Below are 22,713 nucleotides of genomic sequence, written 5' to 3' on the forward strand. Positions count from 1 at the left end.
AAACAAATAAATAAATAAAATAGTACTAATGATTGACTGAAAGACAATAGCTTATCAGCTTCTGTTGCATCAAAAAGTTTCAATTTCACACTCTGACACCTTACATTACTGAAAAGAAAGATATAAACTTGTGCATTAATCAGAAGAAAGTGAAACATAAATGTTTCCCCCCATTCCCACCTGCAATTTGTGATTTGGAAAAATATCATGAGAACAGTAGGAACTGGCATTAAAATAGAGACTGAATGACATCTACTGGCTGTCAGGAACGGGCTTGTTTCACTGCTGAAAATGTTTTGGTTTTTTTCTCCCTTTCCTCAAAATATTTAATCTGATACTCCTATTATAGGGTTTAGCTATTGACAAGGAATGAAGAATAGATCAGTAAGTTCCCCAAATAAAAGACTTCTCTAGTCAAGTTTTAACCAATTAGCTACCTAATTAAAAATACCTACATAAACAGCTTAATGTGTTTCAGATCTTTAATATTCATGCTAATGAGTAAATAGATGATCTGCTTAAGAGCTACCAGAAACTGCAAAAAAATAGTGCAATTTTGCACTGGATGCAGGTTTCCATAGTATATTTTACTAGAATAAATAATACTGATAAACAGAACTATGTCTCTTACCGAAAAAATACTTAAGCAGCTAAATTTTACAGTGCTGCATCACTTTGTAAAGGGATAATAATTACCTTTTTTCCTGGATTAATTTAGTGCATTATTGTTAATTTTCTTTATTTAAACTTCCCAACTCCTTTTTTAATGATTCTATATATTTTCATATGAACAAGATATTAAATTCCCGGAGTTTCTTTGCTCCTACTGCTTTTTTTAACCAACCTAGAATCATCATGAGTGATATAAAAATCTCAGAAGGTCTTGAGATTTTGTCAAAGGTCACAGAAACATCTCAGTCTTAAGTGAACATTCTTCTTTGTGCTACACATGTGTTCTTGGTCTCTCCACTTATGGATCTTCTCAGTATGAGTGTGGGCCTTTTCCCTGTTAGCATTGATACTCTGTGGGTGATACTGCCAGTACAAACAAACTGGTCTTGCTCACTTTCTCTCTGCCACAAGATGTATTTTCTCCTCATGTAGTTTCTCCATGCTGGTTATTTCAACTCCTCTCAACTCTTGTGTCTGCTCACCAGGAAACATCTCTCTAGCTTTCACGCCTCTGGTAATAATCAGAAATTAGTGTGATATAGACATGAGCATTTGGTCATTCTTTCCTAACATATTCATCTCAGAAACAGAAAAATTCTAAAGAGATCACAGTGTCATCCTGGTTAGGAAAAGAGAAATGATAAACATAATTGAGTTGGTGTATATATTTGTCTATATAGCATATATTTATATGACATACTGCAGAGAAGCAAAAGTAAGACTCAATTCTGGCTTTGAGCCATGGTGAAAATAGACAAATATACAGTGAGATAGCACATAAACAAAGGTGGGGAAAAAAGTTGAGGATGAACAAAAATAAGGATAAGAGCTGATATTTGCAATAGCAGACTAGGGGATTTAGGTACGTCTCTTGTAAAATTTCAATGGCCTCTCCACTGTAGAAATGTATACAGACTTAATAGGAGTAGCACAACTGTGCAGCTGCATGGAGTAGTGCTCCCTTTTCCCCAGCCCAATGGGCCTGGATTCAGAGAAGCGGATGCTGTGCCCAGCTGAAGCTGTGAAAAGACACACAGCATCCCCTAATGCTCTTTACTGCATCAGCTTCACTTTGGTCTATGTATCTGGCATACAGACCCACGAACCTGGAGGGAAGCTATAGTGCTGCACTAGTGTGCACGAGTTGCCAGTGCCACAGCAGGACAGAACAAAATGGATGAACTTTCAGCACTCATATGCCTTTTTATTTCATTTGATGTAATATATTTAAATTCACAAAATGTTCCTAGGTATTCCTTTAGGGACAGTGTGGATATATTCATACCACCTCTTTTTGTCCTAACCTGTTATCTTAAAAAATAGCTACCAATGCACTAAACTGAAACTGATACGTTGTTCTTGACAATTTTTTTACTGCACAAGCTATTAGAGAAAAACAAAGTTCACTGAAGTCAATAAGAATCATCCAGAAGTTAGCAGGAATTGTAAGGTAAATTAATTTAGATTTGGGCATCAGTACACTGCTTATATAACGAAGTGATATCCAAATACACTGAATAAAGTCCTGAAGATATGACATGTTCCAATGTATCCATAGAAAGAAACATGGTATACAGCTAGCTTTAAGGAATTCAAAACGCAAAATTCTGATTGTCCAATGATCAGTAAAATAAAACATAATCTAAACATCATTTAGCATTCTATTACAAGTTTGAGTCCTTTAATAATTGTGTCTTACTGTCCTTTAATAAATGTGTGCACACATACGTATATGACAGCTTTCATTCTAAGTAGCTGAAAAATGAAATAATTTTGTCAAAATGCAAACTTTGAGAGTGAAGCAGTCATCAGCACTCAAAGAAACTCCTGCCAGAAATTAAGATGTGTTAGATAATTATGATAAAGATGAAAAAGGTGAAAAAGGTGAAAAAGGTGAAAAATTACTTTGCATGATTATAGGTTAACCCTGGTAGGCAGACAAGCACCACAACAGCCACCCACTTGCCCCCTCATCGCCCCCACCAGAGCAGGACAGGGGAAGAGAAAGGGAAAAATAAAAGCAAGAAAACTTGTGGGTTGAGATAAAAATTGTGTAAAATCAGAAGGAGAAGTGCAAATAAGACAGAAAGAAAACCAAACAAAACAAGTGACGCGAAGGCAGTCACTCATCACCTCCCATGGGCAGACCAACATCCAGTCAGTTCCTGAGCAAAAGATGGCTAACCTCCCTAAGCTCCCTCCTTTCTGTTTTTCATTCCTGAACATGATGTCATATGGTATGGGATATCCCTTTGGTCAGTTGGGGTCAGCTGTCCCAGCTGTGTCCCCTCCCAATTTCTTGTGCACCCGCAGCCTACTTGCTGGCAGGGCAGTATGACAAACAGAAAAGGCCTTGACTCTGTGTAAGCACTGCTCAGCAATAGCTAAAACATCCCTGTGTTATTAACACTGTTTTGGTCACAAATCCAAAACATAGTGCCATAGGAGCTACTATGAAGAAAATTAACTCTACCCCAGCCAAAAGCAGTACACATGATAATACTTTGGACATCAAGTGTATTTACAGGAAAGCTTGCGATAATTTAACCACTCTTGTATAACCAGCACTGAGGAAAAAGAGAAATAGCATAAGATGTGAGGTACCACTTTGGTATTGTAATAACAGACATCTGATCAACAAATTTCAGGAAATTGACTGAATGAGGTTTTATTTTAATTGCTAATAAGTAATTAACTTTTGGCTTAAACTTCAACATAATTTCTGCTCTTCTTACTCTTTCATCGGGTTTCACAGTCTTTCAGTGAAGGAGAGAAGTTTTAATGTGATTGCAAGCTACAGTATTTCATGTTCATAGATTTTAACCACAAAATTCTCAAATATGGGTTATTCATAAAACCTACCATTACAGATTCAAATGATTAGCCCACTTTGAAAGTTCTAGTTCAAACAGGAAGAGAGCAGTAGGTTGCTTAAACTCAAATTATTCATCAAAAAATTCCCACAGAAGAACACAGCTTGAGATGTCATTAATTCCTAGGGGGCAAAATCTGTCATTTCACCCAGCTCAGAATGCTACAATAGAGTCACTTAATCTTTTCCTAAAAAAAAAAAAACAAACAAACAAAAACCAAAATAGGTCTGATGAATCACACCCTAGAAGTGCCTATTTATCTTCAGCAAGTTCAAAAGAAATCTAGCTAAGATACAGCTATCTGTATTGCAGAAGTCTGAAGTTAGATGAGATTGAATCTCAGCCTATAGATAAGAAACAATATTCTCCTTGCATTCAATCTCCCAGCAGACTTCAAGACTGAATTTTGGCCTACTATTTCACTGGTCTGAGAGTCTGGAGCACTTGAAGTGCTGAGGTGTGCCTTCTGCAGACACTGGGCATTTAATCTTTGTGCTTCTGCATGCAACTGGGACTTCAGGTCTATATTGCCTATACAAGTCACGTAAAGTGAGTAGACCTCCAAGACCAGTAAAAGGAGTAGCCATTCAGTTTATATCAGAACTGAGTATTTGCTACTGGAGAGTACAATTTGCTGAGGTTCTGTACTAGTCTTTCCTACATTTAAATGGATTTTTTTTCTATTTTAATGTATATCTATTTCATAGTCCTGATTTGGTATCTGCATTTACAGACAACTCTCCAAATTGTTGTGTATTAAAGTTGAAAAGGAAATATTTTTGTCCTTTGATATTGTTTGAGATCTTGATAATATTCTTATCATGTAATTGTCTTTTTTTCAACATCTCTATTCACAGGTCCATGTAAAAACATAGATCTTTTGCTATGTGAATAAAGTCTACAATAAGAAAATGAGGAGGGTTGGAGCTATGTCTGACTTCATATATCACAATGATTAATTTTTGCTATCATTAAATAACTATTTCTTACTAGTATTTTGAAATGGAGATATAAAATATAAAGGTACAATGCAATAGGTTTACAGCAATCTAATGTGACATAGTATGGTGTTCCTTTCATTTTTAATGAATTAAAGTCATTATAACTTAATTATTTCTAGTTCCAAATATGTATTTCTGATGCTGTTATGGAAACACACTAACAAGAATAAACAGATTTATTGAAAAGTTACCTAATGCTTATGATATTTTATAAAACCATCTCTTCCAGTAGCCTGCCTACCATTTTCTCTCAAAATTGTTTTCTATATTCCAACAAAAGTGATGTGTTAGGATAACTGCAGTGTGGTCATTCATTGACTGTTACAATAAATTTGTCAGGAAAAGTTTAATCTGGTTAAGGGTAGGAGCATTTTAATGGTTTGCCTATTTAATGGTCTCCAGGCAGGCATAATGATTTTATATAAAACTATAATGTATGTTATATGATCTGCATAACAGTCTAAAAAAATGCTAGCTATTTCAGTGAATGCATGCTGCCTTCTATAAAACTGCACTGATGTAGGTTCAAGTCCCATTTTAGCCCCAAGAAAAAAAAGAGGTTTTTCCCCTCAGCTTAAATCATAAACACAAACAAAATCACTGTGTTACATCTGGGTCCTTGCCTGGCTTTCTGCGCATACCTAGAGTTTAAAGTATGAACTACTGCTGGTTGAACAAAGGCCAAATGCTCTATAGCTTTTGGTTATACCAATTCACAGTCTCTGTAAATCATCACTGAGTGAGACTATAACACCCTTCTTCTATAGAGTGTTTATGGCCTTTATCCCATCATCCCTTCATACTTTGGCACCAGTTAAACAACAACAACAACAACAACAAATCACTTCAGTTCTTACCTTCTCTGGCCAAGACATTCTAAATGGATTTCCAAAATTCATTTCAATCCTTAACGTGATGACCTGCAGCCAGCACCATGAGCTTAGTTCTCAACTTCATTTTCAGTACATCTACAAAATAAAGCAGAATAAAATAAGTTCATTTTTTATGATACAGTTATCAAAATATCTGAGTAAAGTAATTATAATGCTTTTTGTTTTAGAAATGCATAATTCAAGCAGCATTTTCTGCATGATTTAATATCTTTGCTTAGTCTCTTCCGGGTTAGAGATGACCTTTAAAGGTCCCTTCCAACCCAAACTATTCTATGATGCTATGACAACTGCTTTGAATGGTTTGTAAAGATCAATTGTTTTATAGAGATGGCAACTTAAAATAAGAGATTAAATTAAATCACACTAGAAAGCTCAGGATATTATAAAGAAAAAATACAGGCTTTCTCAGTGGACTATTCATCAGTAATTTTTCATTACACAGTTTTCAATAAGGAAACAATATCAAGCCAATTCCTAACTCATGTACTTTTTCGTAGTTACAGGACCAACAGCCACATTATTATGGTTTTAACAGCCTATGTCAGACTAGCAGTGTCATATTAACGCTTGCATTTAAAGCACTGTACAGCTTCCTGCGTTTTTTTAAAAAAACAATCATCCAAGTTAGTCAACTTATTTTGATTTCCAGTATGTAAAATGTATGTAAGTCTAAGAATGAACCAAAGTAATGACCACTAAAAACCATAAGATTTTGGGGGGAGTTTTTTGAGATCCTTTTCTGCAGAACACAGCAAAGCTTTTTGCAGAATTCCTCAGTCTCTCCACAAATGTGAATACATTGCCACTACATTCACCTAACAGCATTTCTTAAAACCCTCAGTCCTTTTTGAAGCTGATTGGTGTTCTCTATACTTCAACAACCTTTTTTATGATTTATTCCACAACTAGTATGTATCTCAAATCTCACAGCATATGTCAGAGAACCAGAGTTTCTCAAGCACAGTAAATGCTTGACATTAGCTCACAGGTAAAAACAAAACAAAACAAAACAAAACACCTCAGATTATTTTTTGCTTAGAGCAAAATTTGAAACTTACATATTTCTGCACTGAATCTTATCAGTTGGAAAAAATGCATTATATCTTTCTCTTTCTACTTTAAATTAAAAAATACTTTCAGCATTATAATTTTAGATTGAAATAGAAAATGCTTGCAGAATAAAACATTCTGTTTGGTAACCACAGCTAACCAACCCTGTAGCAGCCAACGGAAGATTTATCAGTAATGTTCATAAGCACTGATACAGACAGAATGAAATTATTATCATCGTGGTCTTTATTATTATATCACACAATGTGACTTCAAGTGTGACACAAAATACCTTGAAAAATATTTCACCTCCAAGTGTTTAAGTCAATAGCTAGGAGAAAAATTCTTCTTGACCTTTTACCACAAGCAAATCTTTCACATATTACATATTGATTTTGTGTATTTCAGAATATGGGTGACGTATCTAAAAGGATGAAAGCCTAAATGAGTTGTGATCGAAGATGCTTTCTTTTGATAAACAAGGATTAGCTATAAAACCATTGAAAAAAAAATAAATCACCTAAAGGAAGGAGGCAATCTGCAATAGCATACACAATTCAAGTTAAAGTGCATATGAAGATATGGGAAAATTTATCAGATTCATATTGCAAATGTAGAACTGTTCATTTTGCTGCTTCTGCTTCATTAATGTAGTAGTAAAAATGAGGGGGAAAACCTTTTTACAGCATGCAAAGCGCATACACTCTTTCACGCTGGATATCCAGTTTTTGTCTCACTGCATCAGTGGGTCAAACCTGTTTGAAAAGGAAGTTTAATTTTAGTGACATCACCTGATTTTATGTAATTGGAGTAAAGTTTAATTTGTCCTACTGCTCTAGAAGTCTTTTGTAGCTATACTAGTGAACTACTCATTTGTCCAGGTTGTACATATCAAATAAATTATTATTTTATATCAGCAGAAATATGGCTTTATACTCTGAAAACTAATAAAAAAGGAAAGCCACACAACAAATATAATGGAAATTAATTAAACCTTTATAAGAATAAAAATCAGGAAACTCATTTCCTATAGGACTTCCATAAGAGAGGAATATAATTTTGTGATGTGTTCTGTTTCACCCTGTTTCACCCAGGCTGGACAATCCTCTCTTCCCTTAGCTTCCAAGTCTATTTTCTTATTTTACGTATACTGACAAAACTTTGATCCTTTCTCCTGCAGAAATCCAACTTTTCTTTTCTGCAGGGACTAAATTATCATCTGCGATGAGTTTTGTAAAAAGTGGTTCTTGAAAAACTATAGAGAAAACATTGGTCTCGTTCTCCTGTGCCACAGACTGAGTTATGTCTCTGCCATTTCCTACTTTCTCTTTTTTAGAATTTTAAAAGTTCTTCTCAAGAAGCTAGTGATCTACTTTCTACATATAGTTGGAATAGTGCATCATTTTTTATGTCTGACATTCAGAGGGATATACTGAAAGCATATCCCCTGGTCAGCTATTCACATTGCTCAAGCAGAATATGCTAGCATGCCTGATGACCTCTCTTACCAGTTATACTGGTTACTGATTTTGTGCCACCTGCAATATAACAGATTACCTATTGTTTCCATTCTTAGTAAAAACTGTCCCTGTGTTTGAAAAAAGCAGGTCTTGTCCTATGAAATAGTGTTTTGCCTGACCTCTAGCCAAGAGAAAAACAGAAGGGAAAGAGAATGAAGCAACTAAGCCTTTCTTTAGTAATATGTTGCGCAAGTGCCTCTGGAATTTATATTTCCACCTAACACCAGTGCAAATTCCAAAACAAATCAAAGTGTACTGCTGGGGGGGGGGGGAGGAGAGTATTTTAAAAGTCTGAATTTTTACAATCTGGGATATTTTCCTCTTTCTTGGACAGTAAACTCACAACTGGCAATTTCAATGAGGATCCCAAGAAAACACTTGCCAGATCTTTCCTTTCTTTGTGGACAATAAAAATGCTTTGTGTCTGATAGCTCTATTCCTGGAAATAATTTCTTCCCAGCTCCTGCTGAAAAGTGTTTCAATGCTGAGCTGTTGCCATTGGAAGCACAGTCTAGACAAAGATAAAATTAGAAGCAAGCATTGTCCTTTTTGGAAAGCACAAAGCAGTATCTAATCTAATCATCTCAGCAAAGACTTTGCCTGTCTTGTCTACATTATCTAGTGACATTATAAAATGGTGGACAGGACCCTCTTTTCTTGAATTGAGTAGGAATCTGACAAGTGCAGCCCCAAAAGCAGATATGATGAAATATAAACACCTACCACCTACCAGAGAAAAAAAAAATCTTGACAACTACAGCATTCATCACTGTCATGCAAAATCTTTCCATTTTCCATAGCAATGTAGAAAACATGTCAGATTTAGCAACAATAATGATTAACTGAGCTGACTCCAGGGGAAAATAAAAAACGTGCAATGCTACTGTATTTCAGAAACAAGCAATAACCAGTTAATATCACGTGACTACCTTTTACTTTGAAATGCTTTTTACTCACTTTCTGAATGGCCTTCACCCCAATATTTTTCTAGATTCATTTAAATATGTAGGATTAAATTACATTTTTTTCCTGATTTTGGATAATGGCCAATTATTCACCACATCCTCAGGTAGGTTGTTCCCATGGGTAAGTTAACTAGTGACACAGCTAAGAATGTGCTCCTGGGTTTCATTCCAAGTATATCTGTTGTCATGTTATGATTGCCAGAACATTTTATGCCTGCTTTTTCTACTAGATTGAAAAGCCATCAACTACTAGAATATTACTCCCCTTATATGTGTTATTATCAACTAATATTCATTTTCACTTGACTATGCAAATAAATTCAGTTCATTAAAACTTTCACTACAAGTCAGTTATTCTGATTTCCAGTGGATGCTTCTGAATCTCTCCGAACCATTTTCTGTGATATTAGTGGGAAAGCAAAAATGTGAGCAGGATTACCCTGTAAGGACAGAGGCTGTGACCACCTGAGATGTACAGGTAGCAAATCTTCCATAGCTTATACCCTATACCTTATAATATATAACTGTGATAACTCAAGTCTAGCAATAGCATACAATTTTGTCAGTTATGTTTGTCTAAACTCAGCTGTGTATTATTAAGATAAATTTAGCAACAATGACTATTACTGGCATGACAAATGCTCCCAAATCCTTGACATCTCCCAGCCCACAAAGGTTTGAGACCCCTCTGTTGGTCCATGCAATCCACAGTCACAGCACAGGGGTTCAGCAGTGTTTTGCCTGGCACGTCTAGGTGGCCCACAGAATGACGTTCACCTCCACAGCAGTCCATTCTCAGGTGCTAGGATCATCAATGCTGCAGCATCTTTTGCAGGTTGCACTTCTTAGTGTTAAAGTTACCTTCATATCTCTTTGAGTTTCTATGAGCTGTGCCTTTTTGTACTTCCCATTTTGTGCAAACAGACTGTTCTTCATCCCTGCTGAGAGCCAGTTCCAAAACCAACCCAAAGATAACCGGTCACTCTGTCCTTGTCCTGCAGCTATCCTACTGGGAAGTCGCCTCCTAAAACCGACCTAAGAGAGAACCAGACACTTCACCTTAACAGCAACATTATTGCATTGTTTATCCTATGGCCTTCTAAATGTTAAATCAGCAATCCACTACATAAGTTAATGATAAATCAGCAATTCCGTCACTACTTAATAGTTAAATACTAAGTCAGCAATTCAGTTAGTATCTGTCTTACCACAGAAATGCTAAATATATTTACACTGGGTTGACAACTGATTATGAACCCCAGCCCAGTGGTCCCCTTTCCCATATCATGGGTCCATGTTCCCTGCTGCGTTCAGTTGTCTTCTTACAATGACAAACCAATTGTAGGACCCTTACAGTTTGAAAGTCCCCAATGTCACTTCCACATGTCCTTACACCAATATTCCCTGGTAATATATTTACCTGCCTCCTTCCAGCATTGTATCTGGAGTTCAAGTTCACCTGCCTTTTATCACTAACAGCTATTTGAAAATGTCTAAAAATCATTCTCTATAGTCTTCTACCTTCCTCTTTCATACTCCTGAACTGCAAAATTTATATGTTCTTCTTTAGGTACTTTATAAAATATTCTATATGCAGAGAATGTAAATCAAGTGCTTTGGTGTTTGGCAGAGTGAACATTAAAGTAAACATTATTCAGTACTTCAATTATCATCACTTCAGTTTTACTGACAGTATTAATCTGTGCTCACTGCAGTTATTTAACCAATGGTATGTGCTTTGTTTTTTGCAGATATTTAACCTTTGAAAGTTTCATGATTTGAAAGTGTAATGCCTTTGGCATTTGTGACCAAAAGCCAGGAGACCTGGTTCTCTTAAGTCCTCACACTGCATCACTCAACCACGTGTGACTGTCATACTTCCACTACATTGCCTTAGTCTGACCTACAATAGTCCACGGTCATATAAGAAAATTTCTGTCTGTAGAGCTGTCTACATTTTGCAATGTTACAAAAATCACTTTAGCCGCTATAATGTTCTTTGCAGCTAATGCCAGGTCAGCTTTTACTCTTTCTCTCAGGCAGTCCCAACTGCCTTGATCATGATTTTTCCTAATTACTTGCAAGGTTTAGGATTCTTTCAGATATCCTTCATTTCATCATTTCAAGTGCCACTATCCTTTCTCCCAATATAGAGCACTTTTGCTTCTATTAATAAACTTAGATATAACAGAGAGTAGGTTTCATTAAATTTTAAAATCAGAATCACAGGATAATTTAGATTTGACTGGACTATTGGAGGTCATCTGGTTCTAGCCCCTGCTCAACTTTCTTTACAGCAGAGGAAGGAATTCGACTTAGCTATATTTATTGTATGAATACTGAGGATCTTGCATATTACATGCCATGTTTGGTCTTTGATAGTTTGAAAACTCTTTGAGGCTCTTAAATAAAAATCAAGTGAAGATATTTACACTGTATGCTCTTACATATCTGAAGATGTATGTTTTTTATCTGTAGAAAACATTAAAATAACATGATTGCAAAAAAGGTTCCATAACGTTTCCATAATGCCTAGTTGCACTTCATGCAGGGAGAGTGTCTAGTAATTAAAATCTGTGGAACAATTTAAGCACAGAAAAAAATGAACCCAATTCACTTCCATGTGCTCCTGGTATAAGTCCGCTGATTTCAGCAGAGTTCATCCTTATTTATACCACAGAAATGTCAGAAACAACAGACCTACCAAATGTTTGTCCCAGAATTCCCCATATTTACCCATTAGGAAATTTGTGGGAGACTACAATTTCCAGCTGTACAATCCGACCACCAGACCTACGCTATTTCTTCCAAGCATTAGTGATATGCAATTTTAGCATCCATTTGTCACCAAAGTTAACATTCATTATTTTTAAAATAACTTTCAGGTTAAGATCTTGTAAATTAGGAGTACTGAATACCTTTCTCATGCACTAGATTTTGATGATATTTTCCAGTTGTATGGAAAGAGTTTGCTGGTCAGGTATGATTTCTCTGAACTCTCAAGATCCCAGCTTAGATACCCTCCAAAAACCTGAATCATGTTCTATGCAATGTGTGTGCTCTTACATGTTAGATATTATATTTAGATGTAACATTCAAGAGTTGCATATCTCCAAGGTTTTCCAAGCAACTTCCCTACAGCTTCAATACACTCACAGCAGGAGAGATCCAGACAGATTATAGTCCTAAAACAACTGTTGTTGTTTAAGGAACAGAAATATAGCAGTAAGATAAATCTTAATTTTTTGAGGTTTATGCTGCTCAAGAACATTGTTCTAAATTAAATGTCTAGTTTAATGAGGACTCAAAGTGGCTCAAAAGAACAAATTAACATTGTATAGTTACAGAGATATAAGGATTTGAGTATATCAGACAAACATCCAATTTTAAGATAATTATTGCCATTATGGTTACACTATTTCAGAGATTATCTCACAGACTAGAAAGTACTTATGTTTTATCTTTGCTTTCTCCTGTTTTTCTAAAAAACCCAAACATATATATTGCACTCCCTGTTTGTCCATCATCATTTGTCAGTCCTTCATTCTCCCTGCAATAGCTTTTCAATTCACTGGACCATTTCAACCAAATTTGATGAGGTTAAGGTTTCACAAATTTAACTTTCAACTTTGTGAACTCTAATGACTGAATAGAGAACTGCAACCAATTAGTGCCCTGACAGAAGAGAGCAGGGAGAATTCAAATTTTAGCTGTTCTGCTCATTTCACTTGTCAGCTAAAGGGCAGTAATCAGATGATCGGTCAACCATGAGTAGCTCCAAAGCTACCATGGCATGTGCTGCTCTTTGCCAGCCAAAAGCACAAATGCACGCAGTTAGGGGACTAGTGGGAGACCAGACAGCTTTTTAAGGGAGGTTGCAAGACATAAAACTGTGGGCAACCAGTCATTAAGACTTATGGAAGAAATTTTTTTTTTTAATTTTATTTTTAGTTTGTTTAAAAAAAATAAATATCAGAAATCTGAAATCTGTTTTTAGTACGTGGAAAACCAAATCATACCGAAATATCTCATCCACATATATATTTTCTTCCTGTTTCTACCCTCCTCTTAAGGAAATCTGTGGGTTCAGTCACTATTTTTAGGAACATTAAATTCAGTGATTTTTAACTGTCAAGCTCATTTGGTTGGGCATGCTAGTAAAGTTCATCAGGCAAAATATGCAAAATAATAATTATATACTTTCACATGGAATTCTCAATTAACAGCAATCAGCTTCCTACAAGACTGCCCTTTTTATATATTCTGGTTGGGTTTTTTTTGTCTTGACCGTTTAAAAAAAGGTACCACTATTCTGTTTGTGACCCTTTTCTGTTCCATCTTTCAACTTTGTGCGATATACAATTGTTCCAACCATCACAATATTTGTCTCCATCCCCTGCTGTACTGCCATAACATTCTTGTGATCCTCTTGGTTTCCAGAAGAGGCTATTTTTCATATGGATTTGTAGAACACATGCTTAAAGCTGTTCTGCATGTAATCTGCAACCAGCACTATAGGTATGATGACTGGAAACCAATAGAGAAATTTCAAGTCAAAGAAAATGGTCCTTCAATGCAACATCCCCAGAAAGATTTTGATTCTGATCCTACCTGCACAGTGTAGATTTGGCGTATGCTGACGGGTATATCAGCATAGTGGCTAAATCATAGCAAGTAAGACTGAAGTCAAGCCAGTAGGTTTTAGATCACCAACTCAGCTTTAATACAGATTATTCTTGGATTCATTGATCATCTGATACCTCTTAATTCAGGAGAGATATCTCTTTATAAAGCGTTAAAGGAGAGAGGACTGTATTTCAAATCTCTGTAGCTAATAATTAGAATTATCCAGCCTAAACTTCATATCTGTGCTTTTCACTTGTTGCAGTGAAAGACAACCGAACATGTCACATTCTGTTACATGTTTTATTTTAAAACCAAGACTACATTTCTAAATTTACAACACTATGGCTTAAAAATCTTCCTCAGAATTTTCCACCAAGTTATGAGAAATTATAAGACTCTGGAAGTATTTATATTTCTGATAAACTATGAAAGTCTTTATTACAGCTGTTCCTTCTTAAAATTATTGCCTTCATAAAACTGTCATTTCAATAAACTCCATAGAAAACTGCTACAGAGTCAGTTGCTAAAATCTGACAGAATATTCATAATAGGATCAATACCTACTCCAGAAAAATAAAATTTAAAATGCATACAATACTTTCATCCGTTCTCTGGGACTATTTATAACTATTCATAACTGCCAAGCAAAATTAGACTACCAATATGTATCTTCCACCTCTTCAGTAATGCCATTGTAAATGGAAAGATACATATCCATCTGAATATTATACATTATTACACAAATTAAAATATATGTAAACTAAAATACCTTAAATATTTTGTCATCCTGATGTTTTCCTGTGCCATAGGCTACAAACACTGAAATTAATTACATAACTAATAGATAATAGATACTTCCTATTATAAACTTTTTTCCTCAGAAATACATAACTGTCACCAAAGCTCTGCATAAACAGAAGTGGTCTTCATCCTTTGTAATGTGTTGCATCACAGGTGTTCATTGCATTTGCTTTGTACAAAAACCACATAACTGCCAATTTCCAGGTTGTATTTATTATAGGAAAAGCTTATCTAAGGAAGAAAAAGAATCAGTGTTACATGTCACTGCTCATGGTTTTAGTTCATATTTCAAATGAAAAAAGGCCTTCATGATTGCGTTCAGTCTGTTTGCCTTTCCTCTCTCCTTTCCTCCCTCCCTGCCTAATAATTTTGGAATTCGTTGGCAAACTTCATTCATTTGAAAGAGCCCAAAAGCATCAAAGATAATTGGTTTCCTCTGATAATCAATAGCTGGGAAAAGAAGAGAAAGCAAAACTAGTACTCTCAAGGAAGGAACTTAGGGAAAACTCATCAACCGCACATAGTTTGACAGAATCCAGATAACCATTCAGGAGGTTGATAACCACAGGAATGAATAAATAAGGGAGATGCAAGCTTCTGCACCATATCTCTTCAGGATATTAAGTAGCCCTGAGATAAGAAGAAAGGTATTTACCTTGCAATATGTATACAAAGATGGGAAACAAAATAGGAGTAAATAGCTTGCACAGTACAGGGAAGTCACCAGTGAAATTTCACAATCTACATTAATACTGAGACTATTCAACACATTCACAAATGTGGGGGTTGACCTTGGCCAGCTGTCAGATGCCCACCCAGCTGCTCTCTCCACTCCCCCTGCTCAACAGGACGGGGGGAGAAAGTATGAAAAAGCTTGTGGGTCGAGACAAAGACAAGGAGATCACTTGCCAATTACCATCATGGACAAAACACACTCAATTTGGGGAAAATTAATTGAATTTATTGCCCATTAAAAGAGATGTAGATGGTGACAAACAAAGACAAAAACTAAAACACTTTCTCCCACCCTTTTTCCCAGAGTCAACTTCACTCCTTCATTCATAGCTCTTCTATCTCCTGTCTCCCATTCCCAGCAGACAAGGGGATAGGTAATGGGGGGCTGCGGTCAGTCCATAACAGCTCCTCTCTGCTGCTCTCTCCTCCTCACAGTTTTCCGTGCTCCTGCGTGGGGGCCCTCCACAGGCCACAGGTCCTTCAGGGCATACCCACCTGCTCCAACATGGTCTCTCCACACACTACAGGGGAATATCTACTGTGGCGCCTGGAGCACCTCCTCCCCCTCCTCCTTCTCTCACCTTGGTGGTCTCAGGGCCATTTCTCACACTTTTTTCCTCACTCCACACTGCCATGCAGCATTTTGCCCTTTCTTAAATACATTTTCATAGAGGTGCCACCAGCTTGGCTGATTGGTTCAGCTGTGCCCTGTGGTGGGGCTGTAGTGGAGCTGGCTGGAACCAGCCGGAACTGGCCAGAACCGGCCGTGTCTGGCACAGGGCAGTCTTGTCCTGTCCTCACAGAGGTGCCTGTGGCCCCCCCACTGCCAACACCTGCACAGGGACACCCAATCCATCAAACTATCTAAAAAACTGGGTAAATAATTGGTTGAGGATATCAAATTATTTGGGGAGTAAAAATGAGGAACCATGCAGAATTGCATAAGGTATTTACGTGACTGAGTGCCTCAGCAACAAATAGGGAAATTACATACACTGTAGAGAAATGTAAAATGATGCATGTGGGGAGAAAAAAAAATCCTAATTTCACATGCACAATGATCCAAACTCTTTCACGAACAAGAGTTTTGAACTTCTGATCATGAAAACATCAGCTGATAAAAGCATTAGCTGACTTCCCAGACAAGGCAGTTGTTAGGGAATGATTAGGAAAGGATCACAAAAGAAAGAAGACAACATCTTGTGCCACTATATAACTCCATGGTGCAACATGGAGAAGGGCGAGAGGGACAGTCAGCTCAAAACAGGGAGAATCGTGGAGAGACTTCTAAGCCATGATTACCATGAATAAGAATCATTCTAATATGGCACCGGCTGCAATGAAGTGAGGTCAGCAGAAGGTAGGTTGAACGTAGCAGAAAGAGGTGGTGCTTTGTACACATGCAATTAGTATGTGAAACTTCCTGCCACGGTACTCTAAAAGTTTACATAGGCTCAAGAGGAGACAGAGCAAATTAATGAAACATAAATCATCAACTTCAAACTATACAGACACCCCACCTCCCTCTGAGCTAGAGTGCCTGTAGATGGAAGAATAGACTAAGGATGCACCAATCCATGCCTGCTCTGTTCCCATCCGCTTCCACAGACATTGGCTTTTGGCCACTGTCAGAGACAGGCTACTGGACCAGATAAACCTAGGGCTGGACCACACATGACCAATTTTGTATATTTTATGTAAGGCTCTATAATAGTCAGGTTCAGGTTCCAGTTCTTCTTCAGACTTCGGTGATCTGGGACAAGTCATTCCCATCCAATGGTAGTAATGGTACCTTGCTGGTTAGTCTCTTAAGTTTGCTCTACTAACAGTAGGGAAAAAAAATACCCTTCTCCAGTTCATAGCTATAAACTTTGTTAAGTTATCCTTTGTAGCTCTGCAAAGAAATGCAGAAAATACACAGAAACAGAGTTTACCTGGCCACACTTACCATCTATACTATACATACAACAACATGGCTCGCAAAGTGCAACTTGGCCCAAGAGAGTATTCAGAAAATTAAGTGTCTTTACTGTGGAAATATTGTGGAACCTTGAAGCAATTTCAAACTACTATGCGAATGGCAATGTACAGCATCAGGTTCATATTGTACCTCAAAGAATAAGGAAGCTTTTGGAAAAGGTTTCAGTGTATTTTCCTTTGCAACTTTTTTCTTAGAAAGGTGTGTTATTTCAAAGCATTTGAATGCTGCATCATGGAAAAAAGATTTCAGGCAATAAGAATACATATTAAAATCTCCTATTGTATACAGGGGACGCTACCTTTAAGGATACACTGCCTCTATCAATTATCATTTTTCCTTTGCTTTGTCTGTCCAGTCTTACACACATAATCATGCCTGAATTTTCTTATTTCACAGGAAATTATCTCCTATCTTATTATCTCCTACAGAACTGAACTAAGTTAACATGGAAAGCACAGAAAGCAACATCTGAGTTCTCATTATTGAGTGTGCTAGCTATAGCTGTCATTTATTTCATTTTTTTCAAAGGATACATTTGTTCTTTGTAGATTTTCATGAGTAATAAGAAAAATATCAATAATCTTTCTATCCAGATGGTGATGACAGTAGAACAATTTAGCAGCATATCTTTCTCTTTCTGTAGCAGATTGTGTGATTTTATAAAACAACCTTTTGGAAGAAGCTTAACCACAGGTAATTCTTAACTGAAACATAAAATAAAAATACATGTGCTTTCAGACACGTTCGTAGAAATACCATAGAGGTTTTTTTGACATCTTATAAGTTTACCAATAGTCTTACTAAAGAGAATGTCATTCAGGAAGGAGTTTCAGTTTTTTATATATACAAAGAAGGGTTACAGAAATGTACTGGAAATGAAGAGGTAATAAACAGGCAAGTTTCCATAAAAATAAATAACACAAAGAAATATGTCTAATTTCCTGGAAACACTAATTGCCCTATCAGCAGTTCTGCATATTGCTCTACACATATCTTTCATTCACTATAAGAATCCCTTAAAACCTACATTGTAATACTTATGTAATGATACAGACTTCAACTGTGCATTTTGATTAACTCCTTTAGACATCTCATATACACATGATATTTCCAATGATTTCATCAGAATTTTGACTGCAGCCAGGTGAATTGATCATGCCCGTACTGATCTGAATTCATCCTAAGGGAAAAAATTTGCCTCATAAGCTGTGTTGCTCCTGTTAGTCTCCTTTTTCAGCTTCTAATACATGAATACAAAGATTATACCTAGTTTTAAAAAACTAATTATTATAAATATCTTGCAAATAAAAGATATATATTAACATCTTCAATAAGCCACATAGTGTTAGGAAGATACAATAGAATATTATTTTTATTCAGTTCATGTAGTTAGAAGTAGAAAACTATGTAGCTATGTTCAAGGAAGCTCTTGCAAATTCATATACTGTTTTAATGGAATATTCCACAGCATATAGTTCAGCAACATGTTTCAGCAGACACTACTAACCACTGTAACCACCTAGAAACATTATCCAAGAAGAATAGTCGAATTCTGCACAGCCCTTAATGTCATGCAGCTCACTGTAGCAGGAGCAATATCTGTTTCTAGGACAGCTATGTATCCTCTTTTTTCTCATTAAGGTAGCTCGGAACAGCTGAGGATCCAACTTGGGCTGTGAGCATGCTAATAAATATTTGATTCAGCCTTATGCACCTTCAGATATAAAGCAAGGAATTAACAGTGCAAATACTTTAAAGTAGCTAAGGCTTACCAAAAAACCTCATTTTCTTTTCCATTAAATCTTCTATTTCACTAATAGTAAGAAACCCAAAGATGTCCAATTAGTAGCAAAAAATAAACATGAGAAATTAAAAGTTTCTATTTCCATCAGAATATTGAATAAGTGGTATCCGCATTTACAATTACCTATTTAAGCTTTCAGGACTACTCGGCATGGCTCCATTTTGTCATGAGTGGGCTTTTTTCCATCACAAAAGTATCCCACATTCAGCATCTTCCCTAGTTACCTGCCTTGCTATAAAGAATTGCTGAACTAAGCTATGTACATTTAGAACATATAAAAAAGCCAGTCAACAAAAGCAAACCACAAAAGAGAAGTGTGAGGAAAGAGGAGATCATAACTTCAATAATGAAGTAGATGTCTTTACTTAAGAAGTCATTCTCCTTCATAATACTCCACTCATAAAAACAGGATTTAAAACACTACTAGTGACATTATTAATAGATAAGGATAAAAATGTTATATCCAAAGCATTCCTTTTACTGTGACTCAGGTTTATGGAGAAATAAAAAGTCTAATAATCTCTTCCATTAACTCTTTTCTGTATCTTTTTAAAAATACTGCTGAAAAGGAAAACTGTAACTCTAGTGACCAAAGTCACATTGTGCCACAGTTCAGCAACTGAAGAAAGACATTGTACAAGATTTTGCAGACTGCAGAATACCATGGCAAAAAGAAGAATGAGCTTGCTATATGCATAGCTTGGGGTAACTGCCTGAAAAGAAGAGATACATGGTTATCTGAGCATCAGGGCAGCGGGCATCGGTAATAAGGTAATAAGGTAATAAGGGAGTGATCAAAACATCACTGTTTGGGAATGGTGTAATTCTTTGTGACATCTGGGCTAAAATTACGTTACCATGGTACAATATACACTAGATTCTATTTAATACCTTCAAATGCATTTCACATAAGAGAAGTTCAAAGTCTTGGAGAGACAATTTTGCCTTGTGCTGTCAAGGTCCCTTCCTTTTTGAGGAACCGGAATAATTGTTAGAATGTTTCCTGTCATTAAGTTCTGCTGCATTTTCTTATAAAAGCTAAGTGCCAACAACAAAAATAGAGGCATATGGTAACAATGTTTTTATCTGCATATTCTTGTTTTCTGCCCTTTGCCTCTTGCTTTCCATTTTATTATCCACATGCTCTCAGTGAACAAAGTGATCAATCGGTACTGTTTTAAACTGGTGAAATGAAACTCAGAGTTACCTAAGATTAAATCAGAACGGCTCTTCATCCATTTGTTTGTAACCTCCTTGTCTTGCCAGCACTGTGGCCTGCTGCCTAACTCCCAGAGCACAGGGCCATTGCCCATGCACTAGAAAGAAGTCGTTAGCAATGACTCTCAGATTTAAGAATGCTGCTATTCACCATTCACACTTGAACAGTGGAGAAAGAAATGCTGTAAAACCAGGCAGCTCTCCAGCTTAAACATAGCCTGTAACAAGGCCATTTCACCACCCTTCCTGTTGAGAGCACAAAAATATGTTCATCATGAGTTTGCTAAAACTTTATTTAAACTTTAACAAACTACAAAGTTGTCCATAAACAGTCTTTTTCAAAAAGACAGTCATGTCCCATTAAACAGTTTTACTTTTTTCAAGTCTATTTCAACAATAGATAAATCAGCTTAATCATGAAATTACAAAAGAAAATTCCCATTTTGGTGCCTACTAAGGATATAAAGTGCTGGCAGAATATATGAGGAAAGCAGAGTCAATTAGCCAATGGAGACATTCTCAGGCAGTACACAGAAAGCGTCAGAATATTGCCAACTACTCTAACTGGTGTAAGCCTAACAGTTGCCTTTGTGCTAACCTTTAAACACACTTCTGAGGCATACCTGGTATTGAGGAGTCTCTGTGCCCTTATTAGTGCTGAAACAGCAACAGTAGCCACAATTAGAGGTGCTAAACAAACAGCTTTATATAGTCCTCCCGTCAATCTTTGTAAGCTGTTAAAACTGAGCAATAAATGTGCTTATAAAATATGCATATGACATGAAGCCAAACACATGAAAAGTACATACATGAAGAAGAAAATTAAAGATACCAAGGATATGAAAAAATGTAACCTCATGTTCATATATTTTCAATAAGCCTGTCTGGTAGTGTACTGCAGTTCCCCTCTTGGTAATTAGTGTCCTATAGGCATCTGTTTCACTGAAAAAAAATGCATAAACCATGAAAAGATTAAATGTAATTATCATTATTTCAATTTCTGGGGCAAGGCCTTTTCATAAATAATTATGTCGCAGTGTAAAACTGGAGGCTTTAAACAGTTTCCCTATCATTCATAATAATGAGTAGGATAACAAGCCACAAGCCAAACCTTCACATGCTCATTAGATAGAGAAGGCTAATTAGGACTTTAACCAGAAATGCCACTAAGCATCATACTTACTGAGGTAATTAAAGCACTGATGATATTGATGCATACATTGTCTTCCAAATCTGCAAATGGCACAATGCTGTCAAATTTACTTTATATAAAACCATATGGTCTTCAAATGAAGTTAGAGGAATTTACTTATATGTGTCAGGCCTTCACATTAAAGTCAATTCCATCTACATACTCAGTGTCAAGAAACAGCCTGATTCTCTTCTCACCCTGTTCTCAACTAGATTAATGTTGTGCAATTCAGGATAGTACCTTCAATGTAAAACTACTGTAACCAAGACCTCTGCCAATGTGAGAAAGAGCCATCTCTACATGAAAGTCAGAAAGACCTTTCCCCTCAACTGGAAGAGGTCAATGAATTGACTCACTGACAAGATGCTGACTCAGAGCAGCCCGTGGCATCAACTCCCATCTCCTGCTCATTAAATTTTCAGAAGGAATAATTTCAGATGGAATGGCCTTTTCCTGTACTTTATGATTGAAGGAGCTGCCTGCAAATACCTGAAAGCCTATCTTTTCATATCTCTTTTGGAAAGCTACTTTTTGTTCTAGCATCCTCAAATACATAAACCAGCTGACCAGGTGGCAAGTTGAGAACATAATTTACCATACTGACAAAATGATATCAGTCTCCCATTTCTTCATCTTCCTTTGTCCACCTGCTGACTCTCATCATCTTCTTCAAAATAAAAGCTATATAATATGTCTCCTTTTCTATTTCTAATTTTGTATAAAATGTAGGCCATGCCTGTAGCTCATGGGTACTGCTCCTATGCAAATAATGTGCATTAATAATAGTAAAGTCATGGCTGAGGTTAAATCTCTTTGTATATTTTAAGAATATTTTGCTGATTTGAGAAGATAAACATTTATACCCATGTTGAAGAACAAAAAGAGAAAGAATTGTTCTAGCATCTAATGGTTCTCAAGGACAAGTAATAGTTTAGAAAACTATACCCAAGAAATACAAGTAAAATATTCCTAGTTTCAGTTTAACCTTAAAGACAGGGAGAAAAATTTACTGTTTGTTGTTTTAAGAACTGAAATGATTATCAAGAAAAAGTCTACCCAAATAGTCCTTTTTTTAGAAGGATTGTTTATTCTCCAAACTTGTTCATTCTCCAAACTGTGGTCGGTATTCTGTTAACATCTGCAAGCTTAATTTGCAGCCATTCTTAGAAGCAGAAGACATTTACTGAACAATAGAATAGAAAAAGTATTAAACATTTCTTTTGGGAGGCAAATTCCCAAAAGCAACATTCTCAATAGATAGTAGTGAGCAGACTGTGAACTCTGTAGAAAAGAAAGTTTGACATGACAAAAGGGTATCTTTGAAGGCTTCTCAAAGCATTTTAAGTTTCAGCTTTACTTTTCATTCTGGATGATTTGGCCGA

This window comes from Ciconia boyciana, chromosome 9 (genome assembly GCF_034638445.1).
Source record: "Ciconia boyciana chromosome 9, ASM3463844v1, whole genome shotgun sequence".
NCBI classification, from domain to species: domain Eukaryota; kingdom Metazoa; phylum Chordata; class Aves; order Ciconiiformes; family Ciconiidae; genus Ciconia; species Ciconia boyciana.